At 45.8% G+C, this 25,349-nt stretch overlaps 1 long non-coding RNA gene across 1 annotated transcript in view; it reads left to right on the forward strand.

Annotated features, from left to right (window-relative positions):
- Positions 1–7,814, forward strand: part of LOC120809508 (uncharacterized) — a 45,785-nt gene extending 37,971 nt beyond the window's left edge. The window contains exon 5 of the long non-coding RNA XR_013451545.1: positions 6,597–7,814. This is a non-coding gene — a long non-coding RNA (uncharacterized LOC120809508). The remainder of the gene's footprint in view (positions 1–6,596) is intronic.
- The last annotated feature ends 17,535 nt before the right edge of the window (positions 7,815–25,349 follow it).

A 25,349-nucleotide genomic window follows, 5' to 3' on the forward strand; every position in this document is an offset into this window, starting at 1 on the left:
CTCCTCCAACACAACTTTGACCGCATCTCTCTCTCTCTGGCTCTAACACACACACACACACACACACACACAAGCTGAGACATAGCAGCCTTCCCTCGTTTTTAGAGCTTATCTATGAAGCTTGCATTTTTTCAGGGCAGTTTCTCCCTCTTTGTGGCTGGTTCAGGTGATCACTTCTCGTTCTGCTCTTTTGAATTATTGCCTGTAAAATTCCAGCCAAACACACTGTTGTCACAGCCCCAAATCAGCGTGTTCCCTGATAGTGCGAAATGTGTGAGGAAACACCAAGCAGAGCTCTTTCGTGGTGCTTCTCTGTCCTAATTTATGCTTTAGTGAGCGCACGTGTGCGAACCTACGCGCTACGCGGCTGCCTTTTTGTGTGTGTGTGTAGGTGTTGGTCTGCTTATTGTGCAAGGCTGCACTGAGGCCCTCAGTGCAGCCGGCCAGGCGAGGAGTTCTCCCGGCGTCTGAAACATTAATGCAGAAACCCGATTAGCCATGCCGTCACAGGCCTCCTCCTCGCTGCCTATTGATTTTCCTTCCGTTCGCCCTCCTCCTTCAAAAAGCCGCGAGGGGAGACTCTTGAGAGCCCGAGCACCTCTCCTCCTCTCCCAGGCCTCCTCCGGTCCGGGCCTTCTCACCGATACAGCCCTGCTGATTTCTACGGAGACTTCGGAGGGGCTGTAGACTTCTGACGATAACCCAAGGTGCTGCAGGAGTGGGTTTTGGGGGGAGGATAGATGGGGAGGGGCGCACAAGTCAGCCGGGCTGTGGAGCCGCAGTGATCATGGAGGGCTAATCGGCCTGATCAGTATGCCGGGGTGGAGAAGAGCGCACTCCAGAGAGAGAGGCTGTGTACTCAGAGATGAAAGTTGTTGAGGATCTGGTCAGCTTGACTCTCTCTCTCTCCCTCTCTCTCCCCCCTCTGGTTTCACTGACCTGGAGCGCTCTCACTGAAGGGGGAGACGATCGTCTCTGGGCTGAGCTCAGAGATGTGGACGATCCACACAATGAGTTGTCGAGCTCCAAACTGTTTGTCAGGGAACTTAGCCAAAGGTTTCCTGGCAAATAAGGTGCGTTGAGAATTTCAAACTCGAGGTCGCTACGAGGTGAATTTGAACTAATTTACCGTTGAACCAACCGCTTGGTCAGTCACTCCTTGGCCTTGGGAGGAATTACATTCAATAAAGGCCACTAATAACAGAAATATTCATTTGAATGGATTCATTCCTTGGCCAAAGGGGGCCACCTACAGGGGACACTGACTGGCCACACACAGCTTGTGGCTTGAGGCCGAGGGCCCGTGGTCAATGTCCAACCTTTGCTGATTTCACACTCTATGGCCCTCTCGCTAGATGAAAGATGAATTCTGCTTCGCTGTTGAGGGTACCATTTTTGTCTCTCATGAAACAAAAGGCTCGGCCTTACATCCATTTTTGCATCCATTTTCAAGCGAATCCTTCCTTGAATAGCACAGATTAGAGATGCCGCAATTGGAGCGGCATTAATCTGAACGCAGTTGGTGCTCATTAGACGTGAACGTGACTATGACTGGACCAGCTAACGGGGAAAGCGCAGTGGATTGTGCATTCTGTCTCATGCTTAAACAGACAAATGTGTTCGCTAGTAGTAGCTGTTATCTGCCTGATGAACATGATGCATGAGAGCACCATATTATTATAACATCAGCACCCGGTAGAGAAGACCTCCACTGCCATATTCCTGCAGAAACCAAAACAGAACAACTTATCAAGAGCCCGATGAGATGCAGAGAGCAGTGCAGGAAGGACAGCGGCGGAAAACCTGCACTGAACCAACATTGCTCGCAGCATAATCGCTGTTAAATAGGTTGTTGACACACACAGTCTGCTGTGTGCAAACATCTCATTTGGCCAATTATTCCCTTCGCAGAGGTGGTGCAGTCAGGATGACTGTAAGTGAGGATTCGGCAGAGACGGAAGGAGTTTGTCTCCTGTGGGGTGATAATGGAGCTACCAGATGTGTTTTGAAGGAAAAGGAGCAGGAGCACCACGAGCGCTGGGTGGCCCGCCACATGTCCGACCTGGGGAATGTGTGTGTGTGAGGGAGTGTAAGCGTACTTTTGTTCATGGCCCTGTCTGTGTGTGTGCGCAGGTGTACAGGCGGGCTCTCATGTTTATTGGACCACCCCAGGGTGCAACTTGCCGCAACCAACCCTCTCCGCCACCTAACACCTACACACAGTGCGGAGTGCGTGACAGCTTCCATCGCACAAAACAATCCTGTGATTGATTTATGCTGGGAGGAAGACGGCGACTCACTGTGAACGTCGCTGTTATCAGAGTTTGCGTTTCCATCGGTTTCTAGCGTTGATAGTTGCGTAAAAAGGGGGGACGCTGCGAGCGCTGTGCACTATTCCACAGCAGGCCATAATGTGTTATGTGAATGAGACGTGAGTGCTTTCTTTGATTGTCTGATTGTGTTTGCGATTCCCCAGGAGTGATGGATAGCTTGGGGAAAAGCCCCCCCCCCCCTCATCACTCCCCATCCAAAGGCCGCCGGGCCCTCCTGCTCTAATCAATGACATGTTAAGCTGGCAGGCTTTTGAAGTGAGGGGTTCCAGAGGGGCGCTGAGGGGGCGAAGGGTGGTGGTGTGTGTCTGTGTGTGTGTGTGTGTGTGTGTGTGTGGGAGGGGTGTGTGACAGAGGAGTTGAGGGGTATTGATGATGTGCGGCAATGGGACACAAGGGAAGAAAAAAAAAACCGTGAACGAGGGATGAAGGGAGTCCAGAGGCAGGCTTTGGGGGGGCAGGGTGGGGGGGGGGGGGGTTAACAAGGAGCAAAAGCCAGTCTGGAACTCATCACACCAACTGGAGTGACTGGACGGGTATCTGATAGCTCATCCTGCTGGGTCCCAACAGGTCACGCTCCAACCTGTCCCCAAACAGAAATCCCAGCATGGCTTTTCTTGTGCGGGGGGGCTTCTCCCGTCTACTCCTATGAGGCAGTACGGTGTCTCATTTCACACACAAGCTGTTGGAAGAAACTCTATGAGTTTGTTATTCCTTCTTCCTGCCCACGATATGTATCATTCTTGTACGCTGCAGAAATCATATCGAAGTCTATATCCATAGCATCCTCTTTTGCCCTTTTTACAGTATTTTAAGATGTCTCGCACATCAGAGAGAGGACTGATTTCTTCTTCTGTCATTTCTGGACATTTGATTGGTCATGGATTTGTCAGGGTAAAAAGTGAAACATAGCTGCGAGGTAGATGTGGTGCTGTTTGCCATGTGGCTGTGTTTTTGGAGAAATGGTTCTTCAGAACAATGGGCCTCAGTTTGTTTACATTCTGTCCAACGGAACGTTTATTTGGTTTATTTGGGTTTTGTTATGAGTTGTAAGAACTGCAGAACACCATGGCAGCAGTGGAGCTACTGATCTGGGGGAATAAATGGCTGATCCTGTTTGGATGAGGGACGTACATCGCACAGAAATCGGTGATCACAGGGGTTGTCATCAGGAGAACAGTGTGTGCTTTCATTTAGAGCTATGCAAAAACCTTGGTTGGGGTTAGGAAAAATATTGTCTTTTTGTTTTATACTGAAAAACAATGTGTTCTTCCTCCACAATATCCACTAAGTCCTTTACTTGTTAAATATCAAGAATCTTAATGTCACACATCGAAAGCAAACAAACATGGCGTTCTACCAATTTCCAAAGAATCCCAGTTGGTCAGTCGCAAAAGTCTTATAATATATGAGAAGGCCCTCCCTAATGCCAGAGCAGCTTATTACTCATTATTAACAAAGAAAAATAATACCAGTCCAAGGGTTTTCTGTAGCATTGTAGCCAGCTCTGCTGAGCCGTGTATGCCTATAGACCTCTGCGGTAGTAACTTCACCAACCTCTTTAATGGGAGGATTCTAACTATTAGAGGCAACTGATCGATCCTCAAATAGAAAACCCCTCATTTAAACGGAAATAGCTTTTCTCCTACCGACAAGAATGCGTCGCTTTTAGTCAGCATGTCTTTAATATCACAAACCTTTCTTTATTAGCAGGCGACACGCCTCTATAAAGTAGCTGAAATCCAACCTTTTCTTAAGAAACCTATTCTCGGCCCAGAGTTGATGGCTAACTAGTATAGTACTATCTTTAACCAGATGCATGATCTGTTGAGTGACTTTCTACATAACAGTGGTTTGCATGAGGATTGTCAGTCAGAATTTATGTCACAGCACAGAAACAGCACCAGTTAAAATTCAAATTACTTTGTTCTGTTCTTGTTGTACTTAGTGCCGTGTTCGACACTATTGATCAATACATCCTTTTACAGACACTAGAACATTTAATTGGTACTAAAGGAACCAATAGTTTAAGTCTTATTTACATCTCCATGTAAACAAGTTAGTCCGAGAGTTCCACAAGGTTCTGTACTTGGACCAATTTTATTCCATTTATATATGCTTCCTTTAGGCAACACTATTGCTAAACACTCAATAAAGTTTCATTGTTATGCAGACAATTATCATTTTTATTTATTGATTAAAGCTCTTTAGAACCAAGCGAGAAAATTGCATACCCATGATAAAAATTATATTTCTTTTGTTTAATTGAATAACCTGGGTGTCATAATAAAGGGAACACCTGTGAGGTTTTGTCCAGATGTAAATGTCAGTATGATGTTGAAGGTTAAGACAAAATGAAGATGGCACACTGCACAAATGAAAAAGTTCCTGGTTCAACTGAAATAATAAACACTTTAAAACCTCCAGATAATAATGATAACAAAAGCAGTAATGCTATCAGTAATAGTAGCATCGTAATTCAACATTTTGATGTTGAAAATGTCAGTGCTTTCTTTCCTTTGCCAGTTCAGTACTCGCCAAGAGGTACGTTGTAAGATATTAAGGCTGCTTTTTTTTAACTTGGCAAAGCTTTAGTTTGAAGTGTGAGCCTGACGTTTTGTTTTTAGTTTTGAGTATATGTCAGTGAGTGATTGCATTCAAGATTGCAGCCTGTGTCTGTTTGTGGATCCTACACATCTGTGCAAATTACTATGGATGTGTGTTATGTTGTGTAAGTGTAAATTCCCTGTGACTGTATGAATATGTGTAAGTGTTTGTGCACGCTGCGGAGCCCTGGGAACTTGGCATGGTGTCAGCGCTGTGCTCCAGCAGTGAGGGGGAGCTGCTGTGTTTCTCTGCCCTGTGCTGGATCCCCTTTCAGCCTGACACAATCCCACAATCCAACAGATCTGGGCGCTCGGCTGCAGCCTCCACCGCACCAGTGCCAACTCACCTTGCTCTCTATACGTACCCAGATCACTGTTTCAACTCCCGAGATTTGGCCGCTGTCAGCGTCTGCAGTGGTGCTGCAGCATACTCAGAAAGACTGGACGTTGGTGGAAGGGAGCCAAAATATGTCTGTCTAAACAGGAGAGCCGAAAGAAAATCAGAAAATCAATAGGATTTCGGAAAAAATAGGTTTGGTGCAGACGTAGACTTAGTGAGCAGGTAAACCAATGCAGTTCCTGATGCACCAAGCCCAGCACGTCCTGCAGCACGGTTACCGACACATCCATCTACTTTCTGCCTTTCCAGATGACTGTTACAGTATCGCGTTACAGTATTCCAACCCCAACCAAGTAGATTTGTTCTCTAAACACAAAGTCAAGTTAACAATCGGAAAACATAAATTATTGTGCTGATATGTGGCTGAGATGAAACGGGTTTCCTGTTCAGAGACGTCAGAGATTAACAAATCCATGATTAGTTGATTTGTGCCGAATAAAAGTCTTCCTTTTTGTCTTAGTTCACATCTTGGCTGACTCTGAACTTTAAAGTCTCGTCTTTAACATCAGTAAATGCATAGAGTCATGGGTTTAGTTAATAACGAGCTTTTAAATGGGTAAACTCGTGCCTATACTTATTTCTACACATATAAATCTAACAAATCTGAAATGCCTTGTCCAGTTCTCATTCGGTCTATTCAGTTCAAGGCGACACCATAAGGTGAGCCGATGGAGCTTTCCCATCAGCGTTAGTGTGCATCAGCAGCATCAGCAGCAGCAACAAAAGCTCTCCCAGATGGACCTTCACAAGATTGCTATTGATTGATTCGCCTCAGAGTGGTGGTGATAGTATGACAAACAGCAGTCATTTCCCCCTGACCCTGATCACTTTGGCCCTCTAGCGAAGCCTTTATCACAAGAGTGTCCGAGGTTTCCTGGAAGTGCTCTTCTGCCACTGGGGACCCTTGTGACCAATGAGCCAGTGGATCAAATGACACTGCGGCAACCGTCTTAATGACTCTGTCGTGGCTCCCGGATGTGGATGTGACCGATCTCGGCCCATAACAGCACGCCCGTCCTTCGACTGAGCCCATGAAAGGCTCCGTGGGTACACGGGCTCTCCCGAAATCCGCTTTACTCTTGTCAGCATGTGCACGTGTAGAGCCGTTAGCGTATTAGCTTTCAGTATCACACGACACTCTGTATATCACAAAGTAAAATCGATGACCTTTAGGAGTCAAAAGACTACAGAAACCGCTGAATACTTGCACGTCAATTAACTTCAAGTGCACACCAAACTCTTATTCCTTCTGTCCGACAGGCGGTAGGACCGGTGTTGGGTCCTGGTTCCGATCAACCTCAGAACAAAGGCATCCACGCGGGTGGAGGACAGAAGGTACCGTGGTGCTTTCGCCGGGCTGGTGTGTTGAGACGCTGCTACGCTGTGACTTTTAGGTAGGTGCAGCTTTAGTTTAGGTCGTGTTGGGGCGACATGTCCGTTCCCGCTCATCACTATTGAGAATGCACGTTTCTGTTAACATACTGAATAACACATGTCAACAGTCCAAAATCAACCACACTTACTCGTTTGGTTTTACTCGGTTGAGGCAAGAAAGGTGCTTGGCTAAGCGTTGATTTAGCTTTAGCTTGGTCTACATAACCGGGGACTCAAAGAGCAGTCTCCTTGAGTCTCCTTGATGGATACGCGTTCATGTGATCCTCCTCAGCCTGTAGTTTTATCTGTGACAGTGAGTTTGGTTTGTTTTTGGTCACCCATCTTTGGGACCCTGGCTCTCTATCACTGGGCTGTCGCCTGTTAACGAGTGTAAGACTCTTTCATTCGGAGCGGTGTTTCACATAGAGCCATAAGTAATGATCATTTACATGTCACATTTATTGAGTATTGAAATATAAGTAAAAAAGAAGCCCAGTTTCTAAGAAACCAATATGACAAGGCAAGCAGTCCAAATACGGCCAACTGTTATTTTGAACACTGGAAAATCTTTGAAGACTCACATAGTTGAAACTAGTTCTTAAATAGATACATTGTTTAACATTTAGTTTAACTCTCCTGTTCATCAACTACTGGATGTCTCCTTACAGCACCAGAGTTTCTAATAAAGCTCTAACCGCTGACTTCGATCATCGTTATTTGCTTTGTTTCCAAACAGGACAACAGACACAAGCTATATGAAACTATTTAGAAGGAAGAAGCTGCCAGACCCACATTTAATTATAATAAAATGCTGAATGCCGGAACGTTTTCTTCGAATCAAATCAAGTTGTCCTGTTTGAGCGTGCACTGTTTTCCTTTGTGAGCATATTCAAACAGTCTACAAGTCACAGCAAATGGAGCCCTTTTGAAATATGTCAAAGTATCCCGACCTATCAAAGCTCACTGAGTATCCCGGTGCTCGGGGAGCCACCCTGCTGCAGACACAGACAGTGCCACATCAGCACTGTGCATGCGTGTGTGTGTGTGTGTGTGTCTCTGCATGTGAGCGCATGTGTCTCTCATCTGTGTGTGTCTATGTACTCTAAATGCTGACTGATGTAACTACGGCTTTGTCAGCCCTTTGGCAGAGGTGGAACAGGTGTGACTCTGCCACAGAGCGTGGCTCAGACAAGCCACATCACGGCACAATGAGGTCATTGTGCAACACGCGCATTCCTTCCAAGGGCCCTCGGACGTTTACAGGCGCGGAGGTGGCCGTCTGTGTGTGCGCGTGTGCGCGAAATGGGAGTGCGCTGCTGCAGGTGAGGGGGGGGGATTTGGACGAGATTTTCCGTATGAAAGAGATGTGTGCGCACCAGCTGCGTGTCACTACACACTCTCAGGAACGTCTCCAAGGCTCACACACACACACACACACACACACACGCAAACAGACCAAGTGACGATTCCCCTGCGTTGTAAAAAGGGTCTTGTGACTTGAACCATTTCACTCTTGTCTCAGATACTATCAAGACTGCGTGGGCCCGGGGAGTGGAGGTGGTGGTGGGGGGGGTTGGGTGCATTAGTACGAAGTGGATGTTACAACGGGGATGAAATCATCCGGTCTGGCTCATTCAGTGGCATCTGTATTTGTTTGGTTTCCTGGCTGACACTCCTGCCTCTGTGTCCTAACGCTGAGACACAGCACATTTAACATTCTAACCCCCCCCCCCCTCGGCTGCTTTCCTCTGGACATGGTTCGCCATGTTCCGTGAGACAGACCGTGTTCAGTGTCTGTGTGTGTGATGTTTGGTGACTGCGTCCCTTCTAGCTGCTTCACAGTTTAACCAGCCTTGACTTGCTTTGTGGTGACATGTCTTTACTACACTGACTGGGAGGATCTGCTCTGCGTGTGTGGTTGTGTGTGTGTGTGTGTGTGGATCAGAGTGGGTGTACGGCTGGAGGCTGACTGCTGGGCTATGCTTGAAAGACTTCTGGCATGTGCTGGTGCCTGCATTTTTCACCCTTGACTGGAAGCATATGCTGCAGCACAATCGAGACAGTGTTAGACGGGCTTGGCGTGAGGGACCCAGGCGGCTTCCTCCACATCTGGCAGTGCTTGGCCCTCCTTCCAGGTGAGTCACATCCCCCGGGAGGGTGGCTCTGCTGCGGCCCTCGGCCCCTCAGCGCCCGGGCATCTGGAAGTGTCTGGATCCGTCTTGCAGTCACATCTATCTCCACATGCTTTTCCCATTTCATCACCCGGCCACCTCCGCGGCCGCCGTCCACCCACTGACCCCTGCTGTCTGCCAATTAGCCCCACCTCCTCGCTCATAGTGACACGGTATAGAAAGATGGACGACCGAAATGGAAAACGCCACTGACATATTGGGCACGTGGTCACTTTTACATGGATATCAACATGAATTAAATAAAGGACTAATTGTAATATTTATATTGGTTGCAGTGATCTCTCAAAAATAAGTTTGACCAGGAGAGAAATGAAAGCACATGTTTCCAAACAAACACCATCTAGTCCTGTATGGGACAAGATGAACAGTGAAATGATTACTGCCAAACTGCCAATATCCATCATGGTTTATATAATGTAATATGTCCACTATGTTCACCAGATATTCTCTACATGCTTTTTAACGTACTGTTTTTTTCAACGTTTAGGGTTTATGAATGCATACATAACATAGCTAATAAGAGAAGGAAATGAAGGGTTGGATAACCTCAAAAGTCACACACATGGATGCTGGCCTTTTGCATTTAACCCATCCCAAGATTAAAGTGGGATGCTGTGAAACACCTGGGGGGGGAAACCTCCCTCGGGGGTATTTAAACACGTTTAACATGGATGGGATTAAACTGCACAACGGAGATGTCTTTCCCCCATCTGACTCAATAACTGCTGAGTGCAATGCTATCGAAATTAAAAAAGAATCATAGTTGTGGCATCTTCAATGTATTATACAAAGAGGAAGTGGCATAAATAATCCCGTTTTTATAATGTGCCGTGTTTTTACTTTTTGATAACCTGGAGGGTGTGACGGCATGTTACAACCTTTCATCAATCGTTTTTCCATAAAAGTAAATAACCCAGTCTAACATATCAAAGTCTGTGTGTGTGTGTGTGTGTGTGTGTGCGTGTGTGTGTGGGTGTGTGTGTGCGTGCGTGCATGCAAAGGGTAAGAAGAGGTGGAGGGGTTTTCCCCCCCTAACCCTCAAACAGGAATGTCCCAAACAGCATGGATAATTATGTCCCCTAGCCTGATGGCTGTTGGGGAGGCCCAGCTGTGTGTGTCTGTGTGTGTGTGTGTGTGTGTGTTGCTCTGGGGAAAAAGAGGCGGGCGGGTGCGGGGGGGGGGGGGGGGGGCGGGTTGACTGATGGGACCTGCATGTGTCAGAGCGGATTGATCATGACACAAACAGATGTATGTTGGTTGGGAAACATATCGGTGTCGGTGTGGAGCGGGTCCATCCTGATCATTAAAGAGATGAAAATAAACATCTTGCTCTGATTAACGCCCGCCGTCCCCGCGGACTCGTCAGCTGCTGCGCCGCCGACACGCCACGCCGCCGCGGCTCCTCGCATGGGCGTACACGTTTGGGCTTTTACATAAACGCCTTCCTGCTTAGACACTGGTGAGCCATGCTGCAGCTTGTGTCAGCCTCCAGGTCAATCAAGTGGGCCGCCCTCCTTTTCTTCTTCTCCGTGTGTCTAAATAGAGACGTGGAATGAATAATGAGGAAAACATGTTGGCTTTTATTTTTCATAAATACAGCCGTGTTCTCCCCGAACACCATCTCCCTCTCTCTCTTTATCTGTAGCACTCTCTCTTTCTGAAACACACACACACGCAGCCTCACCCTCGCAGAGGCTATTTAGAAAGGAATGCTGCCAGAGTCTCACATTTCACTAAGGAAGCAGAAAAACAGGGAGAGAGTGAGTGACATCGAAATTTCGGGGGGGAAAAAGATGAAGCGGGAGTTCATTTTGGTCCAAGATGTTGTCACAAAGACGTCAGTCATGTGAGCTTTGCATTATAAATGTAACTCTGTGCGCTACCGACTGACTGCTGCTGACAACCAATAAGGACAACACACAGGGGTGAGACTTGATTGGCAGGGGGATACACACAATTTGTTTGCGTGCGTGTTTGAGTGTGAGCACGAGAAACATCCTTTCCGTCCTGATTGTCTCTGGGAGTCGACCCGTTTTTCTTGGCCCTGTGCGAGCGGGTCAGTGTCGAGAAGAGAGGCTGTGCCGCGTAGCGAAAACACACACACACAGTCACTCCTGGGATTTCCACGTCTCCGTGTGTGCGCACGTGGAAGACCTGAAACACATTCGCCTCAACCTGCAGTGGGAAAAGAAAAAAAAAGAGAGTCAAAATTGGCTTTGTCGAGTCCTGCAAACGTTCCCTCAAATGGGTTTTGCGCGCTGATATGTTTTTGAAGACTTCAGTTCTGCAACGTCCGCCTTCCTAATGAGGCACCTCTCGTCTCTTATGTTGAAATCATAGCCTCGGAGAAGATTTTCTGTGTGCGCGCCGTGTGAGCATCGATCAGCCCAGACTTGTAAAACAGCTTTCACAATCCAATTTTCTCCTTTGCTGTATTCATTTCAAATTGCCTCAGTGAGGCCGTCTTGGGCCGAGCTGTAATTCAAAGCTGTACAGTTACTCAATCGAAACATTCTTGTTATTGTTGGTCTGTTTAACCACCTCGGCACTCACTACTTACTACTACAAGAAACAAAAAGATATCACTTTGGATGCAACTGATTTTTCACAGGACAGCTAATCACAGCCAAGGGAGTGTCCTCAAAGGTACAGCGTTTAGCATATTGTTTTAGCAACATATGTGTGCAGGCGTCTGCATCCAACCCCAAATCTATAAAGATGCTTTAATTTTTGATTCAACAGGTTTCATTGGAATATATTTATATATATTTACTTCACTTTTAGACATCCGTGAGTTGAAATTTTTTTAGTTCCATCACCCATTTTTTAATTCCTAAATAAATACCTTTGCACAGATCTATCTTTTAAAAGCCCAAAGAGAGCAACCAAAGCGAAGAACGCTGCTTTCTTCTCACTCCGCCGACCCCAACACAGGCCACCACGGCATGCTTGGGACCCTTTGGGTGCCGCTTTGCTCAGTGTCAAGAACTCATCCGCTACAAGTCCCGACAGGGCGCTGACACGGCCACGCCACCACACGAGCCCTAAAGTGATCAGTCTCTCTGTCTCTCTGTTCTGCTTCCTCGCGCAAACCTCCGTAATCTGAATCATCATCCAGGTTAAAGCTTTCACAGCTCTTCAGAACATTTCACAACTCCACACTGACAGCAGGTCTTTGTAAGACTAAGGCATTGTTGCAGCAAATGTGAAGAAATAAAGGCTATTCCAGAAGGCAAATCACTTATAAACCCACAAAAATAACACTCTACAATTTACCGTCAGGGACTTGGACTTATTTGCACTGTCTTGGGCAGGAAACATGCCAATAAGATCCTCTGGGTGCAGGTGCATGTTTGAAAATAGTACACGCAACACCTTAAAACACCTCGGATCTTTGCTGTTATCGGCTACTCAATGAATCATGGTAGAAGTAGGAATAATAAAGGGGCTTTCGTTGCTGCAGTTGGGCTTATTTGGTTCAGATCAGAGAAAAAAAAAATTCTATATATTTTTTTTACGTAACCGACCAGGTCTTGTCTTGGTTTCTGTTCAACTGACTTTTTACAAATACATAATAAAGAGATAACATGAAGTTAAACAGACTGAAACGCTGGCAGGTTGGTTGGACTGTTGTTTCAGCATCATGCTTCATCAGGGCAGCAATCCCAGTACTGAGAAAAGTTAATGCAGCACTTTAACGCTTTTGATGTGTACATATTTTTTGTGGTGTCATAAAGAGCTTGCAAAGACTCGACTGATCAAACCCATCAGGAGTATTGTTAGATTGCGGATGGACCACATGTTATGAATGAGGATGAGCAGGCTGAGACAGGACTGTGCACAAGCTTGTTTTCACGCTCCAGGTCGACTGCCGCCGGGGTGCCGATGGACACGCGCATTTAGCGATTTGCACAGTAATGTGTCAATGCCTTTTACCGTGGGATTGTTGTCGCACACTTTCCAAGGTACTTAATGAACTGACAAGGTACTAAAAGCACAGCAGTTTCAACAGCTCGTCTTGTGTAGCAATGCTTATTTTGAGCTGCAATTGTGTTTTCTCCAATTTGTGTCGTATGAAGCCAAACAATGGTATATAATGCATTTTCTTTGACGTTTAGTAATCTTGGTCTGGCTTCCAAAACAAGACAATTGTTGGTTGTTTAGTGGTAGCGAACGCCAATATCAGCCTAAAGTGTGTGCAAACAAAGATGTCGGCGCAAAGCAACTCTTGGATATATAATTATTATTTCTGCTTGTTCTGGATCTTAAAAAATGGATTGCACCAGCGCTGGGGAATGTGTTTCCTGGCCAGAATCTGCTCTTGGCTAAAAGGGAGCGATGTTCCCTCTTGTAAGTCAGAGCAAGACGCAGCAGATCAAAGATGGAATAGAGGCAGGGTGAGCGGGGGTCAGATGTAGTGGTGTGTTTGTTTGGACCACAGTTTAGAGGAAAAGTGGAAAGTCCAGCGGTGGTTAATTGGAGTGTTTAGGTCTGAGGTCATGAGGGTGGCAACAGGAACCCACCGCTCCGCCCTGAGCGGCAGATGGATATACAGCCACCACAGAGATGCTGCCCACTCTAATAACATCTAAACACCAGTAAGACACGGACAGGCCTTTCTTCTTCTCCTCTCCGACTCCCCCCCCCCTCCCCCAAGCTCTCGCTGTGTCCAAAGCCCAGGGGAGGTCACAATGTGTCCCGCTCCCAGCAGCTAAGGCCTCCCAATGAACCTGTTGGTAAGCTCCCCGCCACCCCCACCGCCGAGCACCACCTCCTATTTCTGAGAATGCCCCAAAGGCTCGCATGGCTGCAGGGGGTTTAGGATCAAGCGGGACAAGAGGTAATCATGAAATAAGGATTATTTTATTGCTCTCGATCTTCTTTTGCCTTTTAAAAACTTCCGTTATTAGTGCTGCCACCAATGTCCGATTTTCCCTCCATGACTGTGGTGGTCAAAATAATTCACATAATAACGTCTTTATCGCTAACTAAGGTTGGTCTGCTATTATTTGCAACTTAAAAACCCGTCTGCAGTCCAGTCTGAGGCCTCCTACTTTGTGATCAAAGATACAATGTTACTTGTGTTTCCTGTATACTGAGTGTGGGAGGGCGATAAGGAGAATGTGACTCAATAGAGTGAATAATAATTGGAATAATAAAAACATTGTTCTCCAGCAACTTTATTTCTCCCATTGCATCTCTTTATGCAAATAATTCTGTGCATTAATCATTCAGAAATAAACATTCACAATGTATCTTCCACGTGTTTTTCTGTGAAATCCACGTGTGTGATAGAGTTGATGCAAAAACCATTACTGCAGGACCGTGACCCTAAAACCTCGCGTATAGGTTACTTATTGTAGCTTTATTTTTCAGTCATATACAAAGTACAGCCTTCTACACCCGCCTCATAACTCCGGCTCCAGTTGCCCTTTAGGTGGAAACTGTTTGCAGAACTCTGAATTGCTGCCTACATCTCTGCTTAGTTCTCTTTCAAGCAGAGATGTACTGGTGGACGGTAAATGGTCAATGCACTCGCATCTGTATTCTTATTTACTGGGCTCACTGGACAATCACAAATCAAAAGTAGTGGAAATCTCTAAAATGGCAAACAAGAATATTGGACAGGAAAGTAACGGTGGCGCAAAGACATTTGATAAAATCTAAGAAGCAGCTTAGAGCTACAAACTTTCAAACTCCAAACCAACGAAAAAACCCTCAAGTGCCATGCAGTAAAGCCATTGTTCTAAGGATCAGGTTTAATCAAAATGAGTGTCCACAACCCCTGCTCATATCATGCATCATCTGTCACAGGATGTGGACCTGGGCAACCCTTCAAAGCATTGTATTGGTGGATGAATTCTGCAAAACATACTTCATAAAACAACATCATATCAAAGGTAAAAAATGTGAAACAATGAAAATAATCCCATTGAGATCCAGCCTTTGTCTACATGTGGCCAAAGTCTCTGTCTTTTATCACCTTTGTTGACATCCATAACCCAATTGGATGCAATGACACTAGGGAAAAGACTATGAAAGGTCCAGCTTGCCGTTTAAATTATTCCCTTTGTGAGTTGCTTTGTGACAGGCTCTCATGCCCCCGCCCTGCTGAAGTGTGTGTGTGTGTGTCTGTTAATTTAGTTTTCACTAAGATCACAGAGGTGGAGACATCGAGTTTCCCCATCAAAATCCTCTTTAAAGGCCAGCGCCTCTTGTCGATGCTGTTCTGCCATTGGTCGCGGCTGGATGAGCCGTACGTAATTTGGATATGATCAACACTTTTTACTGGAAAAGTACTCCATACACTCCATTTCGATACTACGTGGGCATTCAATGAAACGCTTTGACAGCTTTTTCCACCTACCTTATAAAAGTGGATGTACTCACCGTGACCCGGCCCGTAGGTTAGTGGTTTGGTTTTAAGGCTGTTGAGTTGCCGTCTTGGCTTTCACCACCTTGTTATTGTGGAACCAAAAATGAACCTATTCAGACCACGAAGGGGACCTGGCAGGCACAGTTACAGTAATCATCTAACGTGCAAGTGCATGACCTAGCTCATGTCACCTATGATATGAAGTAGGAGGCTGATTTTAACCAAACTAAATCAAATGAAAAGGATAACTTCTGCTTGGAATGTGTGGTGGTACAACACAGCACAGAACTGAAAAGCAGATAGACACTTAATTATGCATAACTATCATGCATTGTTGTCAGCGACAGTTGTCGTGAAGGGGAGTATCCTTAACTATGTTAACTTTGTCTGGATTGGGCATGCTAAACAACATTTGGAGCCAAATCGCCTTTAGTGGCGATTTGGGGAACTGCGTGGTTTGTGTGGCTCTGTGTTGGCTTCATTGGCTTCAAGGTTGAAGCTTGGTCAGTACTGGTCAATTTGCAAGTCCAGAAGAGAAACTTAAATAATTTGTTAACAAGAAAGAAAATAGATTTTTTTTCGGCACCACGGTTTTGAAACTCTCCTTTTTGTGGTGATGTATTTGATCTTGCTCCCCATTTTTTTAAATGATCATGAACATCCACCATTCTTCGTTCCTCTCCTGCCTCATCTGCCTGTAGGCTCCTTATGGGGAAGGACAAGGCAGCAGATGTCCCCGTACGAGTCATTGTGCACATGAGTTGCTATGAGCTCTCTCAGGAAGTATTTCTCCGATATGAGTGTTTGTCTGGGTGCACAAGAAAGCTGGAAGGGAGGTCACAGGTCAAGCAGGGCTGAAGCTTCTAGTCGCAGCACCAAGACTGGTCTCAGTCTGACTCACATTGTGTCTGGTTACCTTCTGTCGTCCGTCTACACAGCTTGAGGATGTTGAAAGCAAAGAGCCTTACCACTGGACTGAATGATACTGTCAGTACCTGTGAAACTGCTCAAATACTGTTGATATCAGAGAAGCCAGAGGTCAGGGTAGGGCTAAGCTACACAGCCTTGCTGATGAACCTGGATCCTCTCGTTGAATTGAATGTTCTGGGAGCAATAGGCCACGCAACTTGTTAAATGAAATAAAGCTAGATGGCGCACGCATTAGATCGCCAGCAGCTGTGTCTGCAAGGGCCATTGCTCTGTTCTGTGATTGATCACCCAACAAGATAGGAAAGGTTAATCCTCATTTTTTATGTGTTTTCTCACAAAAGCCTGCCAGACGTGTCAATATGGGCTGGTTACATGCATATGGCCTAAGATTATTTGCCTTAAAATAACCCTTAAAATAACCAGCACCAGCACCAGCGCTTATGGAAGCGCGGAAGTTGGTGACTGAACCACCAACACTGACTTTTGGAGAATATTGTTGATGGACATTTTTGAAAACATGCCTCTGGCTACTATGTCGGCTCACATTCCTGTTATCAACAGTTACTCACCTCTGGTCTTTTTTATAGCGCTTACGTGCTGATCTATAATTGATCAGCTGAGTTGCACGCATATTGGCCAATTGGCCGATCGTTGTTTATACATTTTAAGTGGCATAACAAGTGTCGGATTCTTGTATCTGGTAGGGAACTGCGTGCAATGTGTTGCAAAAAAGTAGCATGTTGAATTTCAGATTGGCTTCAAAGCAGTATTTCACATTTGTGCACTAACCAGGTCTGTGTTATCTTGAGTGGGGGTCAGGGTTGGGATTTCTAGAAAAGAGGGGGTCTATGGTGCTTGAAGACGCACAAATAAAGCACCATCTATTCCCAATATCTTGCGCAGAGACAAATATCGCCACAATAGATTTCACCAAAACTTGGCAACTCAAACCAAGGCCATGAATAATAATATTACAAGTAGAAATAAAGATGTTGAGATCATTTACAAACACCCAGCTTAATACAGACATGAATAATACTTATTCTGGGGCAGACATGGCAGACACCTGGAAAGAGTCCAGCAAAGTTTCCAGTTGTGCCTCATCGTCACCGTCGGAGCCCCCTCTCACATTCCTTACACATGAAATATTGTCACTACACATTCCTGAGTTACAACTGACTTCCTGCTACGATTTAGAAGCTTAGTCTTACAATTGCAGTTGAAACCCTCTTGCTTTCTTTTTTTTCATTCTGAGGAGATCACATTTTTTTCTGATATTGGTAAACGGCCACTGTGAAACCCGACAATGAGGGTCCCTGATATCTCAGTCTTGACTTCCAAAATAAGTAGTAAGGGCCATGCTGGAGACTGAGCGGGAGAGCCACAGGTTGGGTCTTGCGTAGTGGCCTTGAGACCTTGTACTGCACTATCCCTTTATCCGGGGCTCCTGGGCCGCTGAATGTGTCTCTGTGTCCCCCCCCCGTCCCCCTGCTGAGAGATTCCAGAGGCTCCTCTCTTGGCCTCTCGGGGCTCCCGGGTCACTCGTTTGTCATCACGACCTTTGACCCCTATGGGCCAGTGTGCCTGGAAGGAATGTGGGAGATGTTTACCTTCGCTGAGACTGATGGCGTCCAGGTGGCTCTTTCTCCCTTTTTTTTTTTTTTCCTTCCTTTCCTTTAATTTAGTGTTTTTGTACCTAAGCCAGGCATCTTGAGAAGCACCACCGCTCTGCTGCATCAAGCCAGTCGGGTGAGTAACGCAGATGCACAGAGCCCGTCATGCTGTTGGTGTGCTCGCACTATTCTGGTTAGTACCAGTGTCGACCAACACAGGTGTCCTCACTGGATCTGTAGGTTCAGCTCCGACACATTTGTGGACAAACTTTTTACATGTGTGTCAGAAATCATGTGACTTGCCTTGACTGGAAAGTAATGAGAGAGAGAGGAGGAGCTATTGATTGTCTCTCTGTCTGGGTTCGGTCAGAGAACACACTCCACTTCCCAGAGTCTGTCTGTCCATCAGACGGTGAGCCGAGTGGCGAGACAGAGCGGGCATTCAGTAATAAGTAATGGACCCCCATTTCCAGCTCCCTCCGCCCTCCACTTCAACGTGGTGCCATCTATCACTCTCGCACCGGACCTTCCCAGTGGCTCCTTGCTGGGTCCTCGTCTAACTGGAAACTCTTGGAAAGTTTCCTGCCCTCCCCTGCCCCCGGCCCCCCCAGCCCCTTTTAAAGAGCCCATTAAACAGTGTTGTAATGCAAACAGTGAGTCCAAAGAGAGCGAGGGCCAGGTGTCGGGTGCGGAGGGGATGAGTGTCTAATGCAGCCATTACGAGTGGCGGGGGGGGTGGGGGTGGATTATCATAAAAGCATCTCCCCTCCCTCTAATGTGGACATGTCCGATCAATACCAGACTCCGGGGAGAGGGTGGAGGGATGAGAGGTTGAAGGATGAGAGGAGAGGGAGCAGCTTTATTAATCTGTCTACCCGGGGAGCGCTCTGTCGCCGCTCCCCGGGACGGGGGGACAATTCACATCATTCCGTAGTTTTCCCAATAAAAGAATTCCATACACTTAAACCGCTCATGTGTATATATATACATGTATATATGTACGTACGTACAGGTCACCACACAAGTCCCAATTGGTATGGTGCCTCCAAGTACACTCCTAAACATCAGGGCAAGTCATTGACATAGAGTTCATTATTAGTTACTATTCTAGTTCCTTGAGCCCCAAAATAATTTCAGAAGTTTTCACAAAGTATTTTAACGACTTTTTTCTGTCGGAAAGATATTATGTATTATGTTTCATTGTGCGGTGCAGCATGAAAGCTACACCTTGGCGTTAAGTGAGTGGAGGCACATTTAGCTGAAAGACGTCTGTCACTTCCCCCCTTTGTGCACATTTTGAATGCAAGGTTTTTAAAATCACTAAACTTAACAATTTAGTTCCTGACATGTCGAAAGTGTGCGGAGGACGGAGCTGCTGAGCTGTTTTCCCTTCGGCTAATGCCTTTCCCTGCAGGTGTGTCCGACCCGTGTCCTTAGAGGGGAGGACTTCTCACCATTTCAGTAGGCAGCTGGTTCCCATCAGTCCTTGTCCCCGGACAACTCAGCGCCGGACTCAAATGAGATGGAACTTGAAAAACGTCCTTGTCACCGAGGACCCTACATGTGATTCTCACCACTAGGTGGAAAGTAACATTTAATGGTGATTCATATGTTTTATGGTCGCGCAAAAAGCACGTTTGACAGATAGATGGCAGTTGCAGTTGAATCCGGAATGCTTTATGGTCTGTGGCTTTCAACACTGTCAGAAGTTGTACAGCAGTAGATTGGAAGTGTTTCCTATTGAGTTTCCCACAGCTGATCAATCCCAGACCGTGGTCAAAGGAGGGATTTCTGCACTACTGAGCTCATTTTCCCTGTAATTGTGTTTATCCGAACCTGGTTTCACAGAAATACGTGAAATGAACCTGAATGTGTTGTTCCTGTAGAAACAACGCTAAAGGAAAGTCAGATAGGATCCTTTTTTATAGTGGACGTGGATGGGTTAAGTAATACACGACTTTTAACCACAAGACAGGGAATAGAGACTGGTATTTGCTTCCTGGAGTGTTGTTAAGTCACAGTGAAGTTGCGTACAAGATGTTTTTCCTAAACGGGAGTAGTTTTGCTGCCTAAAGCTTGTGGTTCTTCTCACATATTTCTGTGAGATTCTGTTGGTTTATCTTCATAGAGCAGTGAGCAGCAACAAACCACTATCCAGCTAGTTTCACTCCTGCTTGCCAGCTACCTTTGATGAACCAAAAAAAGGCAAAATCAATTTGTGGATCTGTGTTCCAGAAGCAAGGAACTCAAATCCACATTACACTGACATCTTGTAGTGACTGTAAATGCCTTGGGCATGACCTCAGCGGTGTGTTATACCATCCACTCCACAATTCCCCTTCATTTAAAGTGAAAATCCATATGTAAATACCATCCCCACTAAGATTAGCAGCTACACACATTGTTGATGCTGTTTCAGTTTCTGGTCCAAACAAAGCCAATCCTCATGTCTACATGTCTTTGACATATGAGGTAGAAGAACAACAGGTATGGCTGCTAGCGGCCATGGCTGGTCGTGTCATCGCGCCCCTTTCTGCTACTGTGCTAATCTATTATAGGATTACCATTCAGGACGTTTTAGGGACTGTTCAACGCTAGCGTCTCTGCCGTCTAACTTCTTTGACATTTATCCGAGTAATTATGTGATTTTAATTATATTCAACTATTTTAGTGAAACCTGGCTCTGCCAAGTGCATCGGGAGCATGTCAATCGCACTCTTGGTAATTATCTGACTGCTAAAGTACAGCTTAGCACGTAACCTGTGTGTGACAGAGAGAGGGAGCCCACAGGTGTCAGCGCTTGGAAACTAGCGTTGGAGTTGGTTAGTGGCAGAAAAAGGACGTTTCACATTGTCTTTGCTGCTCCTGGAGTCCCAATTAGAGCCTTCCTTTAAGTCTCTTTTAGCCCACTAATGTGACGTTTTCCTAAACATTGGTGAAGAGTAAACCACACAGCAGATAATCCAACGCAATTTCACAAAAATGCATGAAGGAAAGCCTTACCGGCACATAACGTCCGTACGGATTGAAACGTAGAGACGATATTTTTGTGTGAACCAGAGCGTAACGAACCGTTCAGTAGCCTGCGAGGGGAGACTGGCTGCTACGGCCGTGGAGACAAAGCCAACTTGGAAGTGCCAAAAAACACTTTTGGTCTCTAGCTGAATTTCACATCCTAACAGCTGTACTGGGAATTCATTTATCAAACTCTTCGGCCAATTGGAGCTTGTCTTTGTGCTCAGATGGTGAAGGCCAGAGTCTCCTACTTTGCACTATTCAGAAACCTGTGTTTGACGTCAAAGAGACTACCTATATCTCTGTGTGTGTGTGAGGACACACAGATGTTCCTTCATCACAGGTCGGCGTAGGTGTTGCAATATCACAAGTTAAATCTCAACTGGAAAGTATTTCATTATTGATAGAAGAGCCAAAAAACCACAGAAGGTTTTCTCCGTGGAAAAAAGGTCTTTGAACAGAGTATATCGTTCATCTAATGTTACAGACCTTTTCCAATGACGTCTTCTTAAATGGTCCTCTGTAACAAAGCATGTTGGGGGTCACTATCCCACCAGCAGCCCTGAAGTTAAGGCTCCCTCCAGAAATTAGAGTGTAATTGAAACTCTGGCCAGCAAAGATAGAGATAAATGAGGATTCCATGTGTGTAACCAGTCATTAAAGCTGATATCCACCAACCTTGTTCAGCATTTCTTTGTGTACTATTTGCCATATGTCTACTGAGCTTGGTACCATTAGTATCGCTCCCAATTACCTTGTGTCTTCTGCTTTGCCTGCCAACTAAAGAGAGAAGAATATATTCATAGTAAGCTCTAATATCCCGTGCTCTTCTTTTAGCATGTGAAGTGCACTCAGCGGACAGCTCTGCTATCACTAATGCTGTTTTATATAAAACAAAAATTGTATGAAGCCCCGCACCTCCCACACACGAGCAGCCTTGACCTCCTCTCATGCTGCACGGTGAGAGCGCCCTCCTCACTTTTTCTTGTTCCATCGTTTTTCCATCTCCTTCACACATAATCGCGCACCGACTGCTGCGTGGCTGCCTAACACACACCAGCACGGGGGAAACAAATGAATCCTGAAATGTCGTAATACGCAATTGTGATATTCAGGCTGTCAAAAGCCCCGTCGCATGTCGAGATCTTTTCCCCGCTATAGATTTCCTCTCCTCCCAATTTAAAGCAGTCTCTCTGCTCTCTTTGTGATTTCCAGTGACCCAGTGAGAGGGTCTCTAATGAATAATGGCGTGGAACGACAGGTAAACCTGGGGCCATTTGCCGTGGTGGCTGGAGCCTGGTACGGACAGTTTGCAGGCAGCGGGGAGGTAATAGCTCCTCTTTTGGCCTTTTTTAAGGTCAACTAAAGTGAGGAAAGGCAGGCCGACACTTAGACAACACGTGGCATGCACATAGACGCACGCACACATGCACACACACACACACACACAGAAAAAAACGCTCCCCTTCTTGTGCAGTTTCTGCACGATAAGATAGTCAGCAGGGGGAGAGTTACCAGCCAGTTCACTTTAAAACAAAGCCAACCGAAGCTACAAGGCACTACTTTTATATCAATAAGAGGCACTTATTTGAAGCAATAGCAAACAGTGTTTATAGAATGAGAATTAGTACATTTCCTTAACAAATTAATGAGCAATATCTCTTGTCATTTTCATGCATGTCCAATATTTACATCTTAAACGTTTTTCCAGAATAACTTGTGGTTACGGCTTCTACAAGGTAATTATTGTCTGCTTGGCTTTGCTTAATATTTATTTGTAGACTTCAAAACAAGACATAGAGATGTCAGCGCTGGTTCAGAGATGTTGTGAAGATGTGTTTCACCTATGCAACATATTAGATCATATTAACAAAGATATCAACAAATTTGATCAAAATGCCCCCCCCCATTGTTTTATTGACCCCATTCTGACTCACTTATCATCATGTGTAGTGTATTTTTGAAACAAACATACTTTCTACAGAGAAATCGACTTAGTATGTGTATGCAGTGTTTTCTTGTTGTGGATAGAATCAGTTCAAAAGTTTCAAACACAATGGAGTCAAGTTAACGTATGTTGTTATGAGCATTTGTAATGTTTGCAAGTGAGGTCAAATAAGTCTTGGTTACGCAAAGGACAGCGCTGTCTCCTGTTTGTTTGGTGCCCGGAGCAACTGAAGCAGTGATTTAAGACCAAGCGCATTTTAAATCCCTTCAGGGCTTTAACAGCATTTTCATCACGAATTGAAAGCCAAGAAATAAATCTAGGCGTGTCCTTAAATCAGGTAGGTCAGGTAAGTAGGTCGCACATCTGATATGAACGCACCTAAATGAGCTAAACGCATCGTCAAACCCAAGAACAACTCCAATGACAAAGTGCAACTGTCGGCACGAGAAGCGCTTCGCTTGGCTTCATCGAATATAGGAAGTGTGAAATAGTTTGTAACTCTGCCAGAACTGCTCATCTGCTGAAATACTCAAGCCCGTTTGGCTCTTCCCTGCAGGAAGGCTAATGACAGACATGTAAGTAGGCAGCGTGACCTGTTCTGCACATGGAGTTTATTTGCTGTGGTTTTAGCTGCGGCTTCCACGCTCGACCCCCGGGGTGCGAATCCGTCTGCTGCGCTCCAGCCGAGGGAGCAGCGATCTGACAAGCCGTGCAGACCTAATCCGGGCCAGGTCTGGGGCTGTACTTGGTATGCATCCCTTAGGTATGGAATAAATACAAGGCCCGGTAAGCAGATCTACTTGCCTGGACGGCCGCAGGGGAGTGGAGGGCTTTCCAACCCAGCGTTACATGCCCCGACGGGTTGCATCTCATCCATACATGTAACCTCGTAACATTTTGGGGCTTTTCACAAATAAGAACAGCTTTGATCTCCCGCGGAAAGTGATGCAGTTTTAACGTTCAACTTCAAGGGCCATTAGTGGCATTTTTGTCAGTTAGCGAAGGCTGCTCCGCAAATCTCTGAATGCTGGGGCAGGAAATGCGGCCGGCCTAGAGGTTGGAGAGGCGGCTTTTTGATTGGAGGGTTGTCAGGTTGAGATCCGCACTGGGAAAAATGGGGGGGGGTCTCAAGTGGAACGTGTAACACTCACGCCCGCCCTAGCTCAGTTACCTTACGGGTTACCCGCCCATTGTGTCAGTACATGTCCAGCAGCAGTGATCAGAGCCCCTGCAGCGCGGGAGGAGATCGTTTTGGGCTAAATTAGGTTTGTTGGTTACGTAAGTCACGTAGGCGGCGTTAGTTAAGTACGCAAGCTACGCAACAATGGTGACTCATTATGGCATCACACGAGGCACAAGCCGCGTTCTCCTGTGCATCAGCACGGGTTTCCACGTCATTGTGAATGAACCAAACGGCGATCTTTCGCCCAGGGAAACGCTACTCCCTAAACTACTATAATGCTCTTGACATAACAGAAGTTTAGTGTGAAAAAGGAGTTTATTTTGAAACGTCTGTGAGCAGAGAGGGTTTGTACGTTGCCGGACTTCCTTTGCCGCTGCAGCCCTGCACGTCCCCAAACAAGGACAGCCGCTCCGCTGATAGTCAGAAGGTTCAACAGGAAGGAGAAGTCTTTTTTGGTCCACTTCTGTAACTCTACTGAACCCTTTAAAGTGTGTCTCAACCTGGCACCCCCCCCCTTCCTCCCTAAGCTGCCACAGGTGGAGCACACCAGGTGTACCTGTTTAAACTTGCTGTGTAATTTGTGGATTAGCAGATGCCTCTAATGGCTAAAATCATCAGAGCTTTCACTCTGCCACGGAGGGGGAGGAAGAAGTGGGAAGACAAATGACGGTTGAAAACCACGACTGTACCCCTCGTTGAGCTTCATTCATCCTGCGTAGTAATCACCATATATTGAATATTACCGTATCATTCCAAGGGGAAAAAAAGGGATTTAGTTGCAGTCTTTTTCCACTTGTTCAGTGGTGTTAATTAACACATCTGAACTCGAAAATCTACGTCGACATTCAACCTGTGGTTATTAAAGATGCAGTAACCATTGACGAATGAATTGATTAAGAATGATTGAGGACCAATAATAATCAATAGACTGTCCGGTCATTGTGTTAAGATGACCATATTTGGTCTAGTTAAAGTGACACAAACCTTCCCCTTCATCACAAAACTAGCCACCAATTAAACAAACAAAAAGGACAGAAAATAACTGGCAGATTGATGAATAATACAAACAACAGTTTGTCGCTGAACCTGGCAGAGAAACTGTGGCTCATCATGTAGGTTCAGACCTGACACGTTCAACACATCTCAAATGTATCTGTGTCCATTGAGAAGTAACTGAAACATTTGAACCCACCTGAACAAGTGTACAATCGGCAGTCTCCATCACATGACGTGACTTGTTCCACACGATTGACAGCATCCGTCATTTTGTACGTCAGCGCCAATAAGCACCTGAGTATCTTATCGTTTAACACATAGAAATACAGAATAACCACCAAGCCATCTGTTTTAATCTTAACAAAGGTCCCAAAGTGATATTCACA

The sequence above is a fragment of the Gasterosteus aculeatus genome, chromosome 12 (genome assembly GCF_964276395.1).
Source record: "Gasterosteus aculeatus chromosome 12, fGasAcu3.hap1.1, whole genome shotgun sequence".
Taxonomy (NCBI): Eukaryota; Metazoa; Chordata; class Actinopteri; order Perciformes; family Gasterosteidae; genus Gasterosteus; species Gasterosteus aculeatus.